Consider the following 18061-nt stretch of genomic DNA (forward strand, 5'->3'; position numbering starts at 1 on the left):
AGTCGGTATCGTAGTATTATATGGCGTTCTTCCATTGTCGACAGGTCCACCAGCGGCCGGTACACGCGAGGATTCCTCCTTCTCATCGCTAGTCCCAGCGGACGGTGCCTAGGAAGGAGAATATGGAGTACAGAGTCAATCCACTCACAGGTACGTACAACACAGCTTGCACAGTACAGGTAAATGTATGGTTTGATATGTTTGTATGTGTGCCATTGCAAGGCCTAGGCCTGTGTGACGCATTAGAAATTAAGCCATGTGGGCCCTTGAAATGGCCGATGCCTGACCTGTGAAGTGGGACAATGGGATGTGAGGTCACTGCGCTGGCGAGGCACACCGTGGCGGTAGGCGGTCGAAGACCGCTGTGCGAAGACGCATTGGTTAACATTGAAGCCTATGGGTTTCAGGAGCCAATGACGATGTGCGCCGGCGGTCGCGGGACGCACCGCCGCGGTACGCACCGCCGCGGGCGTGACCGCCATTTTCTATCTGCTCAATCATTCGAGACCTGATCATCCACAGGAGAGGACCTATACTGCAAGTGCTGCTGTGAACTCGGTCTGGAAGTGACAATGGCTGCTGCTACTGGTGAAAGGGCCCCCGCCTTCAGTTCAGAAGAGTTGGAGAAGCTCGTGGACGGGGTCCTCCCCCAGTATGCGCTACTCTACGGTCCTCCAGACCAACAGGTGAGTACACTCAGTGCACATTGAATGGGTTATGCCTGTGTGGAGGGGGGGGGATGTAAGTTGGTGGGGTGTGGAGGGAATGGGGAGTGCAACGCACGACAGATGAGAGAATGGGAACCATGACAAGGTTGGGGAGGGGGGGGCATGTACTCCAAACATGCAGATATGTGACGGTTTCTCTTTCCCACCCTGTACATGTCAAACAGGTGAGCGCCCACCAGAAAATCGATATTTGGCGTGCCATCGCCGAGGAAGTCCGGAACTTGGGGGTCCACAACAGACGGGGCACCCACTGCCGCAAGAGGTGGGAGGACATCCGCCGCGGAACGAGGAAGACCGCAGAAACACTGCTGGGGATGGCCTCCCGACCTAGGAGGGGTGCCAGTCGCACCATGACCCCCCTGATGTCCCGGATCCTGGCGGTGGCCTACCCTAATTTGGATGGGCGCTTGAGGACAGCACAGCAGACACAAGGGGGTGAGTATCCGCACATTCTCCTATCTGTATGCGCATTGGAGGCGTCTGGGTGGGGGAGGAGGGCTGTGGGTGACATTAGGCCCGGGCGCTCTCTGTAGTGTAGTCCGCTCCCTTAGGCATGGCCCTGTGCCCCCGCCCCCCACCTCTGTAGGGTGCCAAGTGCAGCTACCCATGCTCCAGCATCACACATGTGCGCGTGTGTTGTCCCTAGACCTGTTTGCCTAGTCAGAAGTACTGAGTAGTGTACCCCAAGTTCGCGACTTAGTGCACGAGGCACCTGTGTCTGTCCTCTCCGCAAAGGGTATTGCTAAGGCATGCACTCAACTTTGTTTCATTTCTCCCCCCACCCTAAATCTTTGTCTTCTTGTGTTTTAGCATCATCAGGCGGAGGAGATTTGGCGTCGGGGCAGGAAGGAGCTGCAGGTCACCAGGCCCCGGTGGGCACTGACACAGACACCGAGGGCACCAGTGATCCGGAGGGCGAGGGGAGCACCACAACGGGGGCCGGTGGAGACACCAGCGACACGGACACGTCCTCGTTTGAGAGCTCCCTAGCGGTGGCGGCACCATCTGTGCCCCCCGCAACAACAGGTACAGCCGCCACCCAGCGCACCAGCACCGCCCTCCCAGCAGCCCCTCAGTCTTCGCTCCGTGGCCGCTCGGCCAGGAAGGCGCGCGTCTCCTTCGCCCCAGTCACCTCAGCCCCTGCCTCTGTTACCCCTGCTGCCCTCAGTGCGGAGCTCATTGACCTGGTGAGGACGGTCATTGTTGGGCAGACTACCCTTCTGAATGCCATCCAGGGGGTGGAAAGGGAGGTGCATCGGAGCAATGCCTACCTGGAGGGCATTCATTCGGGTCAGGCTGCCCATCAACGAGCGTTCACTGCTCTGGCCTCAGCACTGACGGCAGCCATTGTCCCTGTCTCCAGTCTCCCTCTTCTATCTGCCTCCACCCTTTCTCTGTCTCCTGTACCTCAACCTATCCCATCCACACCATCAGACCAGCCTGCACACACCTCAACACCCAAGGCTAGCTCATCCAAACATAAGCACCACAGAAAACACAAGCATTCACCCAAGCAACACCCAGATGCAGACATATCAACAGTCACTACCACCTCTGTGTCCCCGTCCTCCTCGTCTCCCTCCTCCCTCCCTGTGACGTCTACACTCACACCTGCATGCACCCCAACATCAGCCAGTTCTTCCACCACCAGCAAACCCTCCACTACAGTCCGCACACCTGCAGTCACCACCCCCACTGGCATTTACACGTCCCCTGTGTCCTCTCCCACTGTGTCTGTCACCCCCTCTTCCAAGACACATAAACGCAGGCAGACACCCAAACAACAGCCAACCATCTCACCACAGCCTACGTCCCAGTCACCTGCACCCAAGGACAGCACACCTGGCTCTCATACAACCACATCCTCTTCCTCCACTTCTCTCACCACTACTCCTACCCCTTACCTTGGTCCCAAGAAAAATTACCTCTCCAGTTTTGACCTCTTTCCCTCCCCCGACCCACCCCCTCCAACTGGGAAAAGTCCCAAGGGCACCTCAGCCACCACCAGCCCAACTTCTACAGTGCAAGTGGTGCATGGCATGTGGAGTCCACCCTTTGGCGGCAGTAACACTTCGGTGAGCAGCAAGGGGACAGCCAGCCCCCCCCCAGGCAAGAGGACCCGGAAATTGAAGGGCCGCCGTGAGCGGACAGAGACGGCTGCCCCCAAGGAGGTGACTCCGGCCACTTCACCGGCCACAGCAGCCAGGGGAGGCAAGGGCCCGAGAGCCCCATCTAAGGAGCGGAAGGACAGCAGGGCGGAGAGGACAACCACCAGGAGCGCGGAGCAGGAGGGCCCCACAAGCCCCATCCCGGCTGCAAGGGACGACACCAAAGGGCCCAGGACTCACTCCCCGAAGGGGCCTGACACAGCACGGTCGGAGGGCGACTGAGCAGGGTGTCCAGGCCAGGTATGACTCCCTTGACATACTGCAAGAGCACCGCTGAACAGGGCCCCGCCGTGAAGACAGGTACCGCTGAACAGGGCCCCGCCGTGAAGACAGGTACCGCTGAACAGGGCCCCGCCGTGAAGACAGGTACCGCTGAACAGGGCCCCGCCGTGAAGACAGGTACCGCTGAACAGGGCCCCGCCGTGAAGACAGGTACCGCTGAACAGGGCCCCGCCGTGCAGAAGAGCACCGCTGAACAGGGCCCCGCCGTGAAGACAGGTACCGCTGAACAGGGCCCCGCCGTGAAGACAGGTACCGCTGAACAGGGCCCCGCCGTGCAGAAGAGCACCGCTGAACAGGGCCCCGCCGTGAAGACAGGTACCGCTGAACAGGGCCCCGCCGTGAAGACAGGTACCGCTGAACAGGGCCCCGCCGTGCAGAAGAGCACCGCTGAACAGGGCCCCGCCGTGAAGACAGGTACCGCTGAACAGGGCCCCGCCGTGAAGACAGGTACTGCTGAACAGGGCCCCGCCGTGAAGACAGGTACCGCTGAACAGGGCCCCGCCGTGAAGACAGGTACCGCTGAACAGGGCCCCGCCGTGAAGACAGGTACCGCTGAACAGGGCCCCGCCGTGCAGAAGAGCACCGCTGAACAGGGCCCCGCCGTGAAGACAGGTACCGCTGAACAGGGCCCCGCCACGAAGATAGGTACCGCTGAACAGGGCCCTGCCGTCTCAAGCACCGCTCCGCTGGGCCCTTCCTGTCAAGCACCGCTCCGCTGGGCCCTTCCTGTCAAGCACCGCTCCGCTGGGCCCTTCCTGTCAAGCACCGCTCCGCTGGACCCTTCCTGTCAAGCACCGCTCCGCTGGGCCCTTCCCGTCAAGCACCGCTCCGCTGGGCCCTTCCTGTCAAGCACCGCTCCGCTGGACCCTTCCTGTCAAGCACCGCTCCGCTGGACATCGCCATGTCATGCACCGCTGCGCTGGGTCCCGCCGTCTCAGGCACTGTTTATGGTTCACTGTGCCCACCATGCCTCCTCCTTGACCAGTGGACTCTGTAATCCATCTGAGAGACTGTGGCTTTGCACTCCCCAGGATGGCACAGTGGGCAATCCACCCACTTGTGAGACTTGAGAGACTGTGGCTTTGCACTCCCCAGGATGGTCCAGTGGGCAACCCACCCACTGCAGAGACTTGAGAGACTGTGGCTTTGCACTCCCCAGGATGGTACAGTGGGCAACCCACCCACTGTAGAGACATTGAGAGACTGTGGCTTTGCACTCCCCAGGATGGTCCAGTGGGCAACCCACCCACTGCAGAGACTTGAGAGACTGTGGCTTTGCACTCCCCAGGATGGTACAGTGGGCATGGTGGCTCCTCGTGGATCTAGCGTCGTGGACTCATGTGGCTGTGGTGGCCCCCCCTTCCCTTCCCCCTGAGGTGCCTGTAGTTTTGACATCAGATGCCCCTGCAGTGTTCTCTCCAAAGGACTCAGGTCTCGTGTGTGGGCTTTGCCCTTGTTTCGCAGAACCTTGGCCCACGGACGTGTTAGATTCGTAGGATGTGCAGGACTTGTTACTTCAGTGATACACTGATGTGTATATCTTTTTGGTTTTTGTAAATATTTTTCACGGTTGCTCAATTATTTCCAGGTGCTTTTTTTGTACATGAAAATTTATTCCAAATTTGGTTGTGTCATTGTATTTTTAAAGGGTCTTTGTGTGGTGTCACTGTGACTTCCTGCTCTGCATTGGTGTGTACATATTGGAGGGGTGGGGGGGTCGCATATGTGTATGCCCATAACCTTTCTTCCTCCCCCCTCCCGTGTGTCGTAGGTGCAGTACTCACCGTTGACGTCTGCGCCGGAGTTCGTACTCGTGGTAGATGAGCAGGTAGACGAGAGCAGGTATGATGTTCAATTCGGGTTCCATGCTGTCCGGATTCCGCGTGGAGTGTCTCGAGGTGAGCGTTTTCCATTGGAAATGTCTGTTTCCGCCGTGTTTTTATCGGCGGGGCTCCCGCCCCGGAAAAGGTGGCGGATTGGTGGGTCGTGATAGGGTGGGCGGTATATTGTCTGCCGCCTGGCTGTTGGCGGTGACCGCCGCGCTGTTTGTTTGTTCCGCTGTGGCGGTCGGAGTGTTAATGCGGCGGGCTGTGTTGGCGGTTCCCGCCAGGGTCAGAATTGCATTTTTTTGACCGCCGGCCTGTTGGCGGGTTGGCCGCCGCTTTATCACCGACCGCCAGGGTCAGAATGACCCCCTTAATCTGTTAAAATTGTAACATTTTCTAAGCAGTTGCGGACCCCCTGAGGATGCTTGGCGGTCCCCCCGGGGGTCCACCGGCCACAGGTTGGGAACCACTGTTCTAAAGAAAATGCCAATGTTGTACTTCCTTAAGTTCCTTGCAGTCCATCAAAGCGACTCGGAGAGTTAGCATTTGCTCTAGGCATCTCTCCTATCCGGCATGTCAGAATCGCAAATGCATCTCATTCTGAGAGCAAACGTCCAAATATTATTTGTTACGAAGAAGCAATCAAGGCTGTTGTTTCAGCATTTGTCATGCACAGTAGCCAAAGTATCCTTACAACTAAGGAATAGAAGCAATATCTTTTTCCAAATAAATTAACAAATCAACTCATCACCGTCTGTTAGGGGGGAACATCCTAGAATGAATAATTAGTAACCGCGAACATCTGGTTAGAGTGCACAATTGGATACATTGCTCCAAAGTCCAGACACAGACGTACAGACCAATGAAGCTGACACCCCAACTCATTAGCATAAATAGATGAAGCTGATACTCAGTCTTTTTCAACATCGAACAAAAAGACTCTCATGTTGTCAATCATTGTTCAAGAGCCCCAATACCCTTCCACCAAATAAGCGACAGATTAACTATTCCCATTAGCAAAGCAGTGATTTACGACTTGCTCACCAAGAGATTTAGCAATAGGAATTTCAGTTTGCAAGATGACCTACAAACTAAGAGGTAGCATCACAAACTGTCTGTTCACAGGAAATCGCAAGACTGCCTAACTAATGAATATTAATTATGGAGTTTTGTAACTAACTGTAATTGGCTGTTAATGCAGGGATGGAGGCCTGCAAGGAACAACACATCCCTGTGTTTGCTTTCCCAGAGGAGAAACATGTTTTTAAGGATCACACATCAGTGGTAAGTAACTGATAAATAGTTATACAGCCAAAAATCTAGACATCCAGACTTAGAAGTAACAGTAACTATTGGCACCCCAATGGATTCCAAAGGTCTACAATACAGAGCACTCCAACATAGAAGGGCTACATTGCCACATCTGACAATCCTAGGAAAAGCTACATACATATGGAAAAGACCGCCGTTTTAGGTGCTGTGGACTTCTTTTCATTTAAAAAAGTGTGGACTAGCTAAAAAAAGCCAGTGAAAATTTCACATTGTCTAATATCACACAAGAGAGGATTAGCCCCCTTTTCCATTCTGGGCCTTGTAGTCCTGTATTTGGTAACACAAGACTACAAGTACCAGAAGGCAGAACATTGAAGAGGAATGGTTAAGTTTAGATGTGTGATTCTGTGGTTAGTAGTGGAAGAGGGTGGGGAGATGGCCATGGACCCCTCTTTAAAACCTGCAGTGCTGCATGAATGTGGCAAGGCAGCATAGCAGGTGACTCATTAAGGAATTCAACTGGTGTGAGAAGAGGGCCAGTTAGAACGTATGTGTGCAAGAAACTGCAAAAATGTATATTCTCACCAACCCTTTTTTTTAAACTAGTGCATTCATTTATTTAAGCTAAAAGTGTTGGAATGTGAGGACACTCCTTGGGGACAAAAGTGTGAGACAATGCCCCTTTCTACATGGTCACCCCAATTTTTGTGAGTAAAGTCAAACTATATGGTGTAGAAACAACACCCATTGCATGGGAATTTAAATGCTACATGTGGTCTGTTGCAGGTATTTTGCCATCCTCTAGTGTGACAAGGATATCCTGTCTTCAAATCTAATAATGTAGCCTGACTGCTGCACTTTAAACCTGCAGCCCGACCTGTCAAAATAACCCCTTTGAAAGGAGAGAAACACTTGCTTCCTTTTAAATATTATATGTGACTCCTAAGTAGAGCATGCACCCCACATGGCAGGGTGCCTAGTATTTAAGAGTGGGACAAGTAGAAAGTTAAGGTTACCATGTCCCTTCAGTGACAAGCCCCCAAAGTTATTATCAATGAGGAAGACTCTGGCTGTTCTATGAAGAAAACTGGAGTGCAGATTAATATAATTTTACTAACTAGGGGTTGGGACAAGCTGGAGAAGTGGTTCAGATGCTAATATGAAAGTATTTTAAAATCTAATTCAAATATGATGTTGAAGGTTTGATAAATAATAAGGAAAGGTAACTTCTAGAAAGTTATCTTTACCCTGCCTGAAACACTTAAAGGCTAAGTTGCCATATCTTGGGAGCAGCTGCCTCTTCCAATGCTTGACCTCAATCAGGTGTGAAAAACTGCTCTCGGAGTAGAGACAATGGAATAAGATTGTAGACAGGTTCTAAAGGAAAAGTGTGAGAATGATCTATTCATAGACAAGTGTAAAGGCAAGGGAAGCATTTGACCTTTATGCCCATTGAGTGGTGGGCTGATCACACAACCAGTTTGGTGCAGCTGAAGAGGGGAGGACTGCTCATTTCTCTAAACAAACCCCTGACTGGCCCATTTTCTTCCTTCAGGGCCAAAACACCTGTGCTATCTTGGTTGTCCCTTAGAACAGTGCACTGTGGGATAGTCTGCAGAAAGGCAAATGGGATGTGCAAAAAAGTGGGAATGGTTGCTCCCTGTAATGTTTTCCTCATTGGTTTGGGAGTGTTGAGGAGTCACCCCCACCCAGTGGCTAGTGAAACCTACAGAGATGGTATCTCACCCAGAGCTCAATAAAAGACTTTCTGGCCTAAAGTCCTGGGAGCCTTAGTGGTGTCCAGAAGGACTTATTCTGAATTCTCTGAAAGATTTGGACTTCCAGAGGCCCAGGACCAACCATTCAAATAAATCCACCCATAACATGATCTTGCAGGGCAAGAAAATCAGATTGGTCTGTCAATCAACTTTTTGCCACCTGAAAAATTTAGTTCATGGCACTCTGGAGGTAAGCCTATCCAACTTCATTGTGGCCTTCTCAGGTACACCCTGCTGCCTTGCCCTACTGGAAAAATTTGAGCTCCAAAAAAATAAGACTAAGTTCAAGGTAGGAATCTTGACGGGGTGAAGGTGTTAAAAGTATCCAGCTGACAAGAGAACTTTCTTGCGCATGCAATTTGACTTTTCCTGCTCTGTGATTTTCCTGTCAAATCAATGGCTACAGCGGACCTCACTCAACACCTATTCAGTTTTGAAAGGACTTTGATGGACACAGCCTGCTGCATGGCCTTACTGGAGGTTTCTCACTTCCATTTCACACAACATGGGCCAGCTGAACAAAAATGAAATTTAGCTTTTTTTAAATAGCAACATCATAGAAATCGCTATTTGAGAAATGCAAAATGCAACGCACTAAGGGCCAGATGTAGCAACAAAGCAAATTGCGACTTGCAATTTGCGAGTCTGTGCGACTCACAAATTGCAAGTCGCAATTTGCTATGCAGAAAGGTGTCTCAGACACCTTCTGCAACTCGCAATGGGGTCGCAAAGACCTACTTCATACCTCATTAATATTAATGAGGTGGGTCGCAGTTTGCGACCCCATTGCGAGTATGGGCACTCACGGGGATGGTGGCCTGCTGGAGTCAGCAGACCACCATGTCCGTGACTGCTTTTTAATAAAGCAGTTTTTTTTTTTCCATCTGCAGCCCATTTTCCTTAAAGGAAAACGAGCTGCATTTGGAGAAAAAAACCGAAACCTCTAGTTTTGGTTCTTTTCAGGGCAGGCAGTGGTCCATTGGACCACTGCCTGCTCTGAAAATATATATTTTTTTCCAGTCACAAAGGGGAAGGGGTCCCATGGGGACACCTTCCCGTTTGCGACTGGGTTACCATCCACTTCAAGTGGATGGTAACTGCGATTTCATTTGCGACTGCTTTTGCGGTCACAAATGAAATTGAATAGCATTGCGAGTCGCAAATAGGAAGGGAACACCGTGTCGGAAATGCATTTTGCGAGTCGGATCCGACTTGCAAAATGCATTTCTGCATAGCAGAGGGGCTTGTGTGCCTCGCAAATGGCGTTTTTCGCCGTTTGCGACTCGCAAACCCTTTGCTACATCTGGCCCTAAGATACTGATTTCCTAGTAGCGATTCTTACTAAGTATGAATCGCTATTAGGAACTCCCATTGCATTTGAGTCAAGGGACTGGTTTTGCATTTTCTATATAGTGATTTAGTTGGCGAGCACAAGAAAGGAAAATCTTAGACCACCTTACAGTGAGATTTCTCAACACATTCGGTCAGGGACAGTCGATACCACTCGCGTTGAGAAACTTTCCGTTCACATTGAGGAAGGTGTCACTCGAGTAGAAAGTCTACTCAATTGGCAGAAAAGGAGCAGCACTCTCTTGCACTATGCGTGATGCCATTTGCCCTGATTTTTCAGTGTGGGACAAACACCTGGCACTAAAAATCAGCGTGAACTGAATGACCAGAAGCACTTCGCCGCTCGCGGAACTCCGTGTAACCTGGCAGTTTTTTGGTCACATGGTGGAACTCCATGAACACCGCCCAGACCTAGGCAAAAGGCCCCCCTTGATGCTGCCTAAAAATAGGGGTGCATCTGAAGAGCACAAATATACCTAAGGGGCATCTGTGTGCTCTATTGCAATTTTTAAAAGCTCTTTGGGGTGCTTCTTTGAAATTGCACCTGGTTACCATCGACTTCAACTCAATGGCAATTGCATCTCCTAAATGCCCATGTAGCATTGAGGAAATGCATGGTACATAGGAACAGGAATCACAAATAGGGAATCCTTATTTTCAATATCCTATTCTGGGAATCACTATACTGAAAATCATAAATTGCAAATTGTACAGGGTAGAAATCACAATTTGCGATTCCTTATAGGGATTTGTACAGCCCAGTTTGCATTTCTTAATGGCCCGAAATAGCAATTTGGTCCTTTAAGAAATCCAACTGGCTTCATACATCTGGTCCCTAATACATGATGATTCAGTGTACTTTTGATGTGTAAAATAATCCCTTGTGCACTGCAGTGCAAGTAGTCTTAATGAGCAAGAATGATACACTAAACTGCAAATAACATGAGGTGAGGGAATGATACTCCTCCAGATGGAGCTCAAACCTCCTCTTTGTATATTTTAAAGTTTTGGTAACAATTGGTCATATAGACAGCAGCACTGTTAAAGCTGACCTAAAAGTCAGATACAATGCAATTATTTCCCTAAAATGGAGGTACGCCACTAGATACCAGACATACAAATGTATGTGATTCTACAGATTTAGACATGGAGCAACAATATTGCAATGTGTTGGTGTTTGCATGCTTGGGAGTGTCTGTGTGTGCCCTCCCAATCCACATGCATATCACCATATGATGTGGGCTGCTAACTGACAGCTCCCAAGAAAACATCAGGATAGTTAGCTGATTTTGTTATCTGTTTTTTCTGGAAAATGGTCATATCTTGCATGTGCAGGTGTGATTGCGACGGTCTTCTGCCCCCACTCTAGTCCATTGGACTTGGCAAAGAGTGTAATAGTCAGATTTATTCAATCACAAAACAATGGCATAATATCATAAACAATTCTAGAGATCGTGAACAATTTAACACTAAATCAAACTCCAAACTGAATAAAGTTTCATAGTTTTATTACAATTCCAAAATCAATGGCACGTAAATGGTGCCCAAAACCTAGTTATAAACATACATGAAAACCATTGGCTCACAAAAACATCTATAGAGAATTAGGCCCTCATTATGACATTGGCGGTAAATCCCGATTACCGCCGCTGTGACAGCTGCCAACATATTGTCATGGAGGCGAACATCCATTCACCATATTATGACACACACACACACTAAACCAACAGAATACTGCCACAAACACATATCTGCCAGACCAAAGGTGAGTGGTAAACTGTCTGTATGAACACCCATACAGTTACGCCAACAAAACAATGCCCACCACATTATGACCCACGAATCACCACAGCCGACATTCAATTGTGGTGAACCATTGGCGGTACACACCTGCGCGGTCAGAATGGCCACCCAAATACAAAACAACACAACATTGGCTAAAACTAAAATCACACACCTGACACTGATACATGCACCACACCCATCCACCCACAGCACTATAAAAAACACACCCACATCAGCCACAACCCTTTATGAACATGAAAAATAGCCAAGAGACAGCCACACAAATCACAGCAACAACTACACACACCACTAACACCCATCCATCTGTCACGCACCCCACACCCCACCACATTATGCAACACCCACTGCACAACACACACCACACAACACCCATGTCCCCACAAAGGCACCCCTGTTTCATAGATGAGGAGTTGTGGGTCATGGTGGAGGAAATAGTCAGGGTGGAGGCACAGCTGTTTGGAGCACAGGTACGGCAGATCTCCATTGCCAGGAAGATGGGGATATGGCAGAGAATCGTGGGCAGGGTAAATGCCTTGGGACAGAATCCAAGAACAAGGGACAACATCAGGAAGAGGTGGAAAGACCCATGGGGGAAGGTACGTTCCATGGCAGCAAGGCACCAGCTCGCCATCCACAGAACTGGCAGTGGACCTCCTCCCCAACATCTGACAGCATGGGAGGAGCAAGTATTGGCAATACTGCATCCTGAGGGACTCACTGGAGTAGTCGGAGGACTGGACACTTGTGAGTCAACATTCACTAGCTATCCCCCCGCATACCTGCATGCCACCACCACCCTCACCATGACACCCATCTCTCCACTCCATCCCACACAATGCACTACCACAATTGACTACACCTCAATGCCAAACCATGTATGCCATACCCACTGTGTGTACATCCCTCCCAGCCCTGCATGTACACCCACCACCAAAGCATGAATAGCATGGAGAACTAACAATCCCACAATACATCCCCATACACAAACAAAGGTGGCAGGGCAACATCAACAATATAGGGGAAGCTAGGGATGAAGAAAATTTCATAGACATGTAGCATAATACACCACTTACATCTCCACAGGTGCAAAATCCAATCTCAGCGGCGAGGAGGTGCCACGCCTACCCAGTCTCCCAACAGAGATGCCCACAGTGATGACAGTAACTCTGGACTTCTGGATCTGGATGAACTTCCTGGCCCATCAGGGACCACTGGTCAGTCGGCAACCCCAGCCCACACCCAGTCCACCACAGAGCCTCACCCCTCAATATCCAACACCACAGCCGCCACCCAAATCCCCAGACTTCTGTCCCCAGGACACGTCAATCAGCAGTGTGCCCACCTGTACAGGGTCCCCATTCCACACCTCACAGCCAAGACAATCAGGGTCCTGGAGTCAGTGGCAGTGGGCACACCGTTCAGGGGACATAGGCACAGAGACAGTCAGAGGACAGCTGTGCACCAGGGGAAGGACAGGCCCAAGGAACGGACTGTCCAGGAGGTAGTCACCAATGTCCTGGAGGCTTACCTACAATCCCAGGACAAGATGGGTCAGATTTTAAACATCATGCAGGAGAACCAGCAGCTGCAGGAGGTACACCATCAGGAGGTCAGGAAAGATTTGCAGGCCCTCAACACCACCATGGTCTCCATAGCCGAGGTGCTGACTGATATGGTCACCATCATGAAGGGACTACACAGCACACCAGTGGGTCCCTCGCACTAGCCAGGCAACTGAACAGCCCTCCACACCTGCTGCAGGTAGTGGAAAGGAGGCCCTGCCAAGGGACCCACAGGCCACCAGCACCCTCCCCCTGCAGAAGGTGAACCACCACACAAACGTTCCCTGCAATCCAAACGGATGCCAGAGACACTTGCCAAGACCAAGACCACAGCAAGGAAATGAGACCCTCCTGAATGTCCCCCTTGTGTTCCACTCTGGCACCTTGTCCACTTTGAACTGCCATTGCTCCCCTTCCTGTGGCCCCTGGGACACTGGACCAATACCCTGGACTTACCTCTACCATTACCCCATTGCACCATGTCTTCTATATATTTCACTACATATTTCACCACAGTAAACACCCTTAAACCAACTTGAATGATGGTGCTTTATGTGACGAAAATGTGCAATATTATGAACAAATTCACCTTGTACAATTGTCCTGAACTTTGTGATTGCATACAAATAATGGCCTGTAGCTGTCTGTAGTCATCACATCAGTACACAGTTCTAATAACACCAACATCTGCAAAATGAGAAGGCATAGGTGAAAGTCAGTTGAGATGCAAAGGGAGTGACTGTCATCATGCTACAGACACACTGAAAAGATAAATAATCAGAGGAATGGTCAGTTCCACTGTCTTCCTTGTGTGTCATTGGAAGCACTGCCGATCCGTAAGACTGATGTCCTATTGTCCACTTCCTCATCCTTTGCCTCCTCATCCTCACTCTCCTGAGGGTCCACTGCTGCCACAGAAGCATTTTCACCCTCATTCTCCTGCTGATAGGGCAGATTCTGCAACATGCAGCATACACAAACTCTGGCAGACCTTCTTAGGGGACTAGCACAGGGATCCACCTGTCAGATGGAGGCATCTGAACCAGGCCTTCAGGAAGTTAACTCAATTATCCTCCTGGTTCGCCCATGAGTATCATTATACCTATTCTTAGCCCCTGTCCTGGCATTCCTCACAGCGGTCAAGAGCCAAGACAGGTTTGAGTAGCCAGAGTCACCTGCAAGAATTAAGGTACAAACATTAGTCTTGCACAATAATTTGGGGGGATGACTCCTGAAGACATACACTGACATGCATTGGGTGGGGACTCAGGCTCACCTATTAGCCACACTCCGTGCCTCTGTAGTTGTGCCATCACATTTGAGATGCTGCTATTCCTCAAAATGGAGGCATCATGCACTGACCCAGGATACTTGGCAGTGATGTGGGAGATGTACTGGTCAGCCAAGCACACTATTTGCACATTGAGTGAGTGGAAACTCTTCTGATTTCTATACACCTATTCATTGTGCCGGGGGGGGGGGGTGCAAATGCAATATGTGTTCCGTCAATGGCCCCAATAATATTTTTGGAATATGTCCCATTACATAGAGTCCAGCCTTCACAGTGGCCAAATCTTCCACTTGGGGGAAAGCCATATAGCTGCACATGTGTTTGAGCAAGGCAGACAAAACCCTTGCCAGCACTATTGAGAACATTGGCTGTGACATTCCTGCTGCCAAGCCCACTGTTACTTGGAAAGAGCCAGTTGCCAGGAAATGGAGGACAGATAGAACTTTCAAAAGAGGGGGGATCCGAGTGGGATGACGGATAGCTGATATCAGATCAGGCTCCAATTGAGTACACAGCACTGTGATTGTGGCCCTGTCCAGTTTATAGGTGAGTATCATATGCATGTCCTCCAGTGTAGCCTGGACCACAAGGGGTTTGTACACAGGGTCTTGCCTCCTCCTCCTATTCCTCCACAGTGGTAGGTGGGACACAAGAGAGAGAAGGAAGTGACAAACTGAACAATGGAACCACCACCTCAATGTACCTAAGGATGTATGTAATTGGACAATGTAACTGGCAATGTATGTACAATTGACAGCAATGACTCAGTTTCCAATTACAGAATGTTGACCACAATCATAAAATGGCGATCGCCTGTCCTGTATGTAGGGAGAGGTGGAAGTGATGTAACTCCACCAGCGTTAGGCGTCATGGCGGAAGGCAGTCTTGCACCACCGTGCTATTCCTCATTGGTTTACATGGGCTCTGTGGAATACAGTTTCCAAAAAAGGGTCACCGGTGGCGGTGATGGTTTACACCTCTGCGGATGTGACCGCTATTTTCTGTCTATCACCTCAATTGACCACAGTGGGTTGGCGGCCCCACAGAGATTGTTTCAGGCTCTGGCCTCCTCTCTAATGCCAGCCAGTGTCCCTGTTCCTACCGTCCCCCCTCCAACTACCGCTTCCCAGTCCCAGTCTCCTCAACCCCAACCCATCCCATGCACACATACAGATAAGCATGCACACAAAACAATCATACAAGAGTGGCACAGACAAACACAGGCAGCACACTTCAGGCCACAAGCACTCACACAAACAACAGACAGTTGCACACACAACATCCACTGCCTCCACTGTCTCCTCTGCCTCCTCCCTCACAGTCACATCCGCACTCACACCTGCATGTACTGCATCAACAGCCACCGCCACTATCACCACATCATGCAGCACACACACCTCACTTGCAGACACCTCCACAACATTCCTCCATGTGTCTTCTTTGTCCTCTCCCACCCTGGCTGCCCCTATTTAAGAGACACAAACTGTTGCACTCAGACACCCAACAGCCATCCACCTCACACATGCACACTGTCCATGCACCTGCTCTCAAGTCCAGCAGACGTACACCTCCTACCACAACTCCCTCTACCTCCACTCCCATCCGTCCTCCCACATCCCACCCAAAAGTCCCTAAGAAGCTTTTCCTTGCCCAACTTGACCTCTTCCCTCTCCCTCAACCCCCCCCCAGCCTGCCTGTAAATGCAGGGTCCCAATGACCCAGCCCAGCACCTCAGCCAAATAGTCTGCCACTGCTCCCACCAAAAAATCAGCTGCTGGCACAAAGGGGTCCTTGAGTGTGGTGACAGCCACTCCTAGTAAGAGCACACCTCTGCCTCAGAAAGGGAGGACTAGGGTGGCAAAACCCAAGAGACAGAGGACGGGGACAGTGGAGGCACCTCCTGGTCCTAGAGGCAAGGACACAAGTCACATGTCAAAGGCCAAGGGTGCCTGTTACAAGAGGGTACACATGGAGCCCCCTCCACCACCAAAGAGAGCCAAGGATTCCCCTCCACCAGCAGAGGTAAAGCAGCCCTCTCCTCCAGCAGAGAAAGCCACTGCCAATATCATAATAACCACTTTAATCTGCTAAACATCAATACTATTAAACACTCCAACAGAATGACATAGATCAGCAAAACCACAATATGCACATTAATATCAGATTTTGAATAAGATGATGGTGCCATCAGTAAATCGTCAAAATACAGTTTTGAAGGTTAGTTGCAGAGCTGTGCCACCCTTCTCTCTAATACAAATTGTGACTTGCTTGTGTGGGGTTGAGCTAACACATGCAGGCAAAAGCAAAAGAATGACAAATAAATTTCGAAAATCATTTAAGTAGGGCAGCTCACTATAAAAATATGTTGGTGTAAGTGTCTGAGCTGAAAAGGAAACTAGACACCATATTTATGTATACCTCTCCTCATGGGACAACAGACAGGATAATTTATCAGGTGAGCGTTCACCTTCTCCCAACATCAGTACACAGCAACATCAGGACAGTGCAGAACACGGGTTGCACAGAGGGCAGGTCCGCAGTTCAGAATTAGTTTGGGTATATTAGTACAGAACAGCATAAACAAATGGGATGGGGCAATTAAAACTAAGAGTAAACTCATCAGAGACTTGGAGAAGACAGGAGGTGACAACAGCACACTCAAAGCAGGAATAGACAGGCTGTGGCAGATTTCTTGAGAGACTAACTCTGGCTGACTAACTCGATGAACTAACTACAAGTTTCATAGTCTCTCACTAATTATAAATATCCTTGATCCTCTTGATTAGTCCTTCAGGTGGGCTCATCTTACGCACAAGATTCGGCGTCCAATGGTTGTCAATGGCACCATTAAGTTTGCAACTATTCTGGATTTTCTCAGCAAAAGTGCATTGTCATTTCAATGATTTCATACAGTTCTAACAAAATATTACATTTGTCAGATAATTGTTACTTTAGAATTCTTTCTCATGACACACAAAATAAACTGAGCATTTCTAACATGGAAATTATGAGTTTCCTGTCTAGTTCAAAAGCTACAACACATATAGTTATACAGTTAACACTGAAACATGTTCTTCGCGTTCAATACAATATGACATTCAACATCACGTTAACAACCTAGGGAAAAGATTCAGGTCAGAGGGAACAGATCAGGCAAGTAATTTTCCTCTACAGCTGCAAGAAAAAAATCTCTCAGCCCTAGTCAAGCAAAGAAGACCTAAATGCACATTAATTAATTTTAAACATATCAATGGTATTACACACCTTAAAATTAAATCATATATGTAAGCAAACTATTTTATTGCACAGATTATTTACGATTAATGTCACTGTTTCGGGTGGGTCTGATCAGGACTCTGGTTGGGACACCCCTTGAGGTTACAGAATATCCCAAAGAGGTAGTCTACTGGGGCAGAAGAGCAGCTAAAAGCATACACGGAAAATGACAGCTACGGACAGGCACAGGAAACAGGAACGTAAAAGCAGAGCAACCTTAGTTTGAACAAAGAAGAAACTGATTACTAATGGACAAACACTGGGCTTACCACTTAGGGTGCACACAGGGTAGGTCTCAGAACCTCCCACAGCAACAGGGAATGTCAATGCCTCTGTGCAGTTTGCTCTGACAGATAGTCACCCCGCAAGCCCCATAGAAAGTAGGCAGCAGGAGATATTCTGTCTCTGAACCCTTAGAGCACAAACAAGGATAGTACTTACATACACAAGACAAGCTCTTGTGGGTCCAGCTGGAAACACAATGGCAATTCCTGGAAAAACAGCAATAGCTCACTGTCACTTTTAGGCACTGAAGACTACGTATAACACTAGACAAAGGATGGCAGCTGGAATTGCCTCTTGGAACCCAGGAGCCATCCCCAGAACAAAGGAAAACACTTATACACTGGTGAAGACTGATAGAACACTTACCAGACACAAATACCCAAGAGGAAACAAAAACAGAAGGAACAAACTAGGAGGCAGGGGCAGGAACTGGGAAT

This window comes from Pleurodeles waltl, chromosome 7, assembly GCF_031143425.1.
Source record: "Pleurodeles waltl isolate 20211129_DDA chromosome 7, aPleWal1.hap1.20221129, whole genome shotgun sequence".
NCBI lineage: Eukaryota > Metazoa > Chordata > Amphibia > Caudata > Salamandridae > Pleurodeles > Pleurodeles waltl.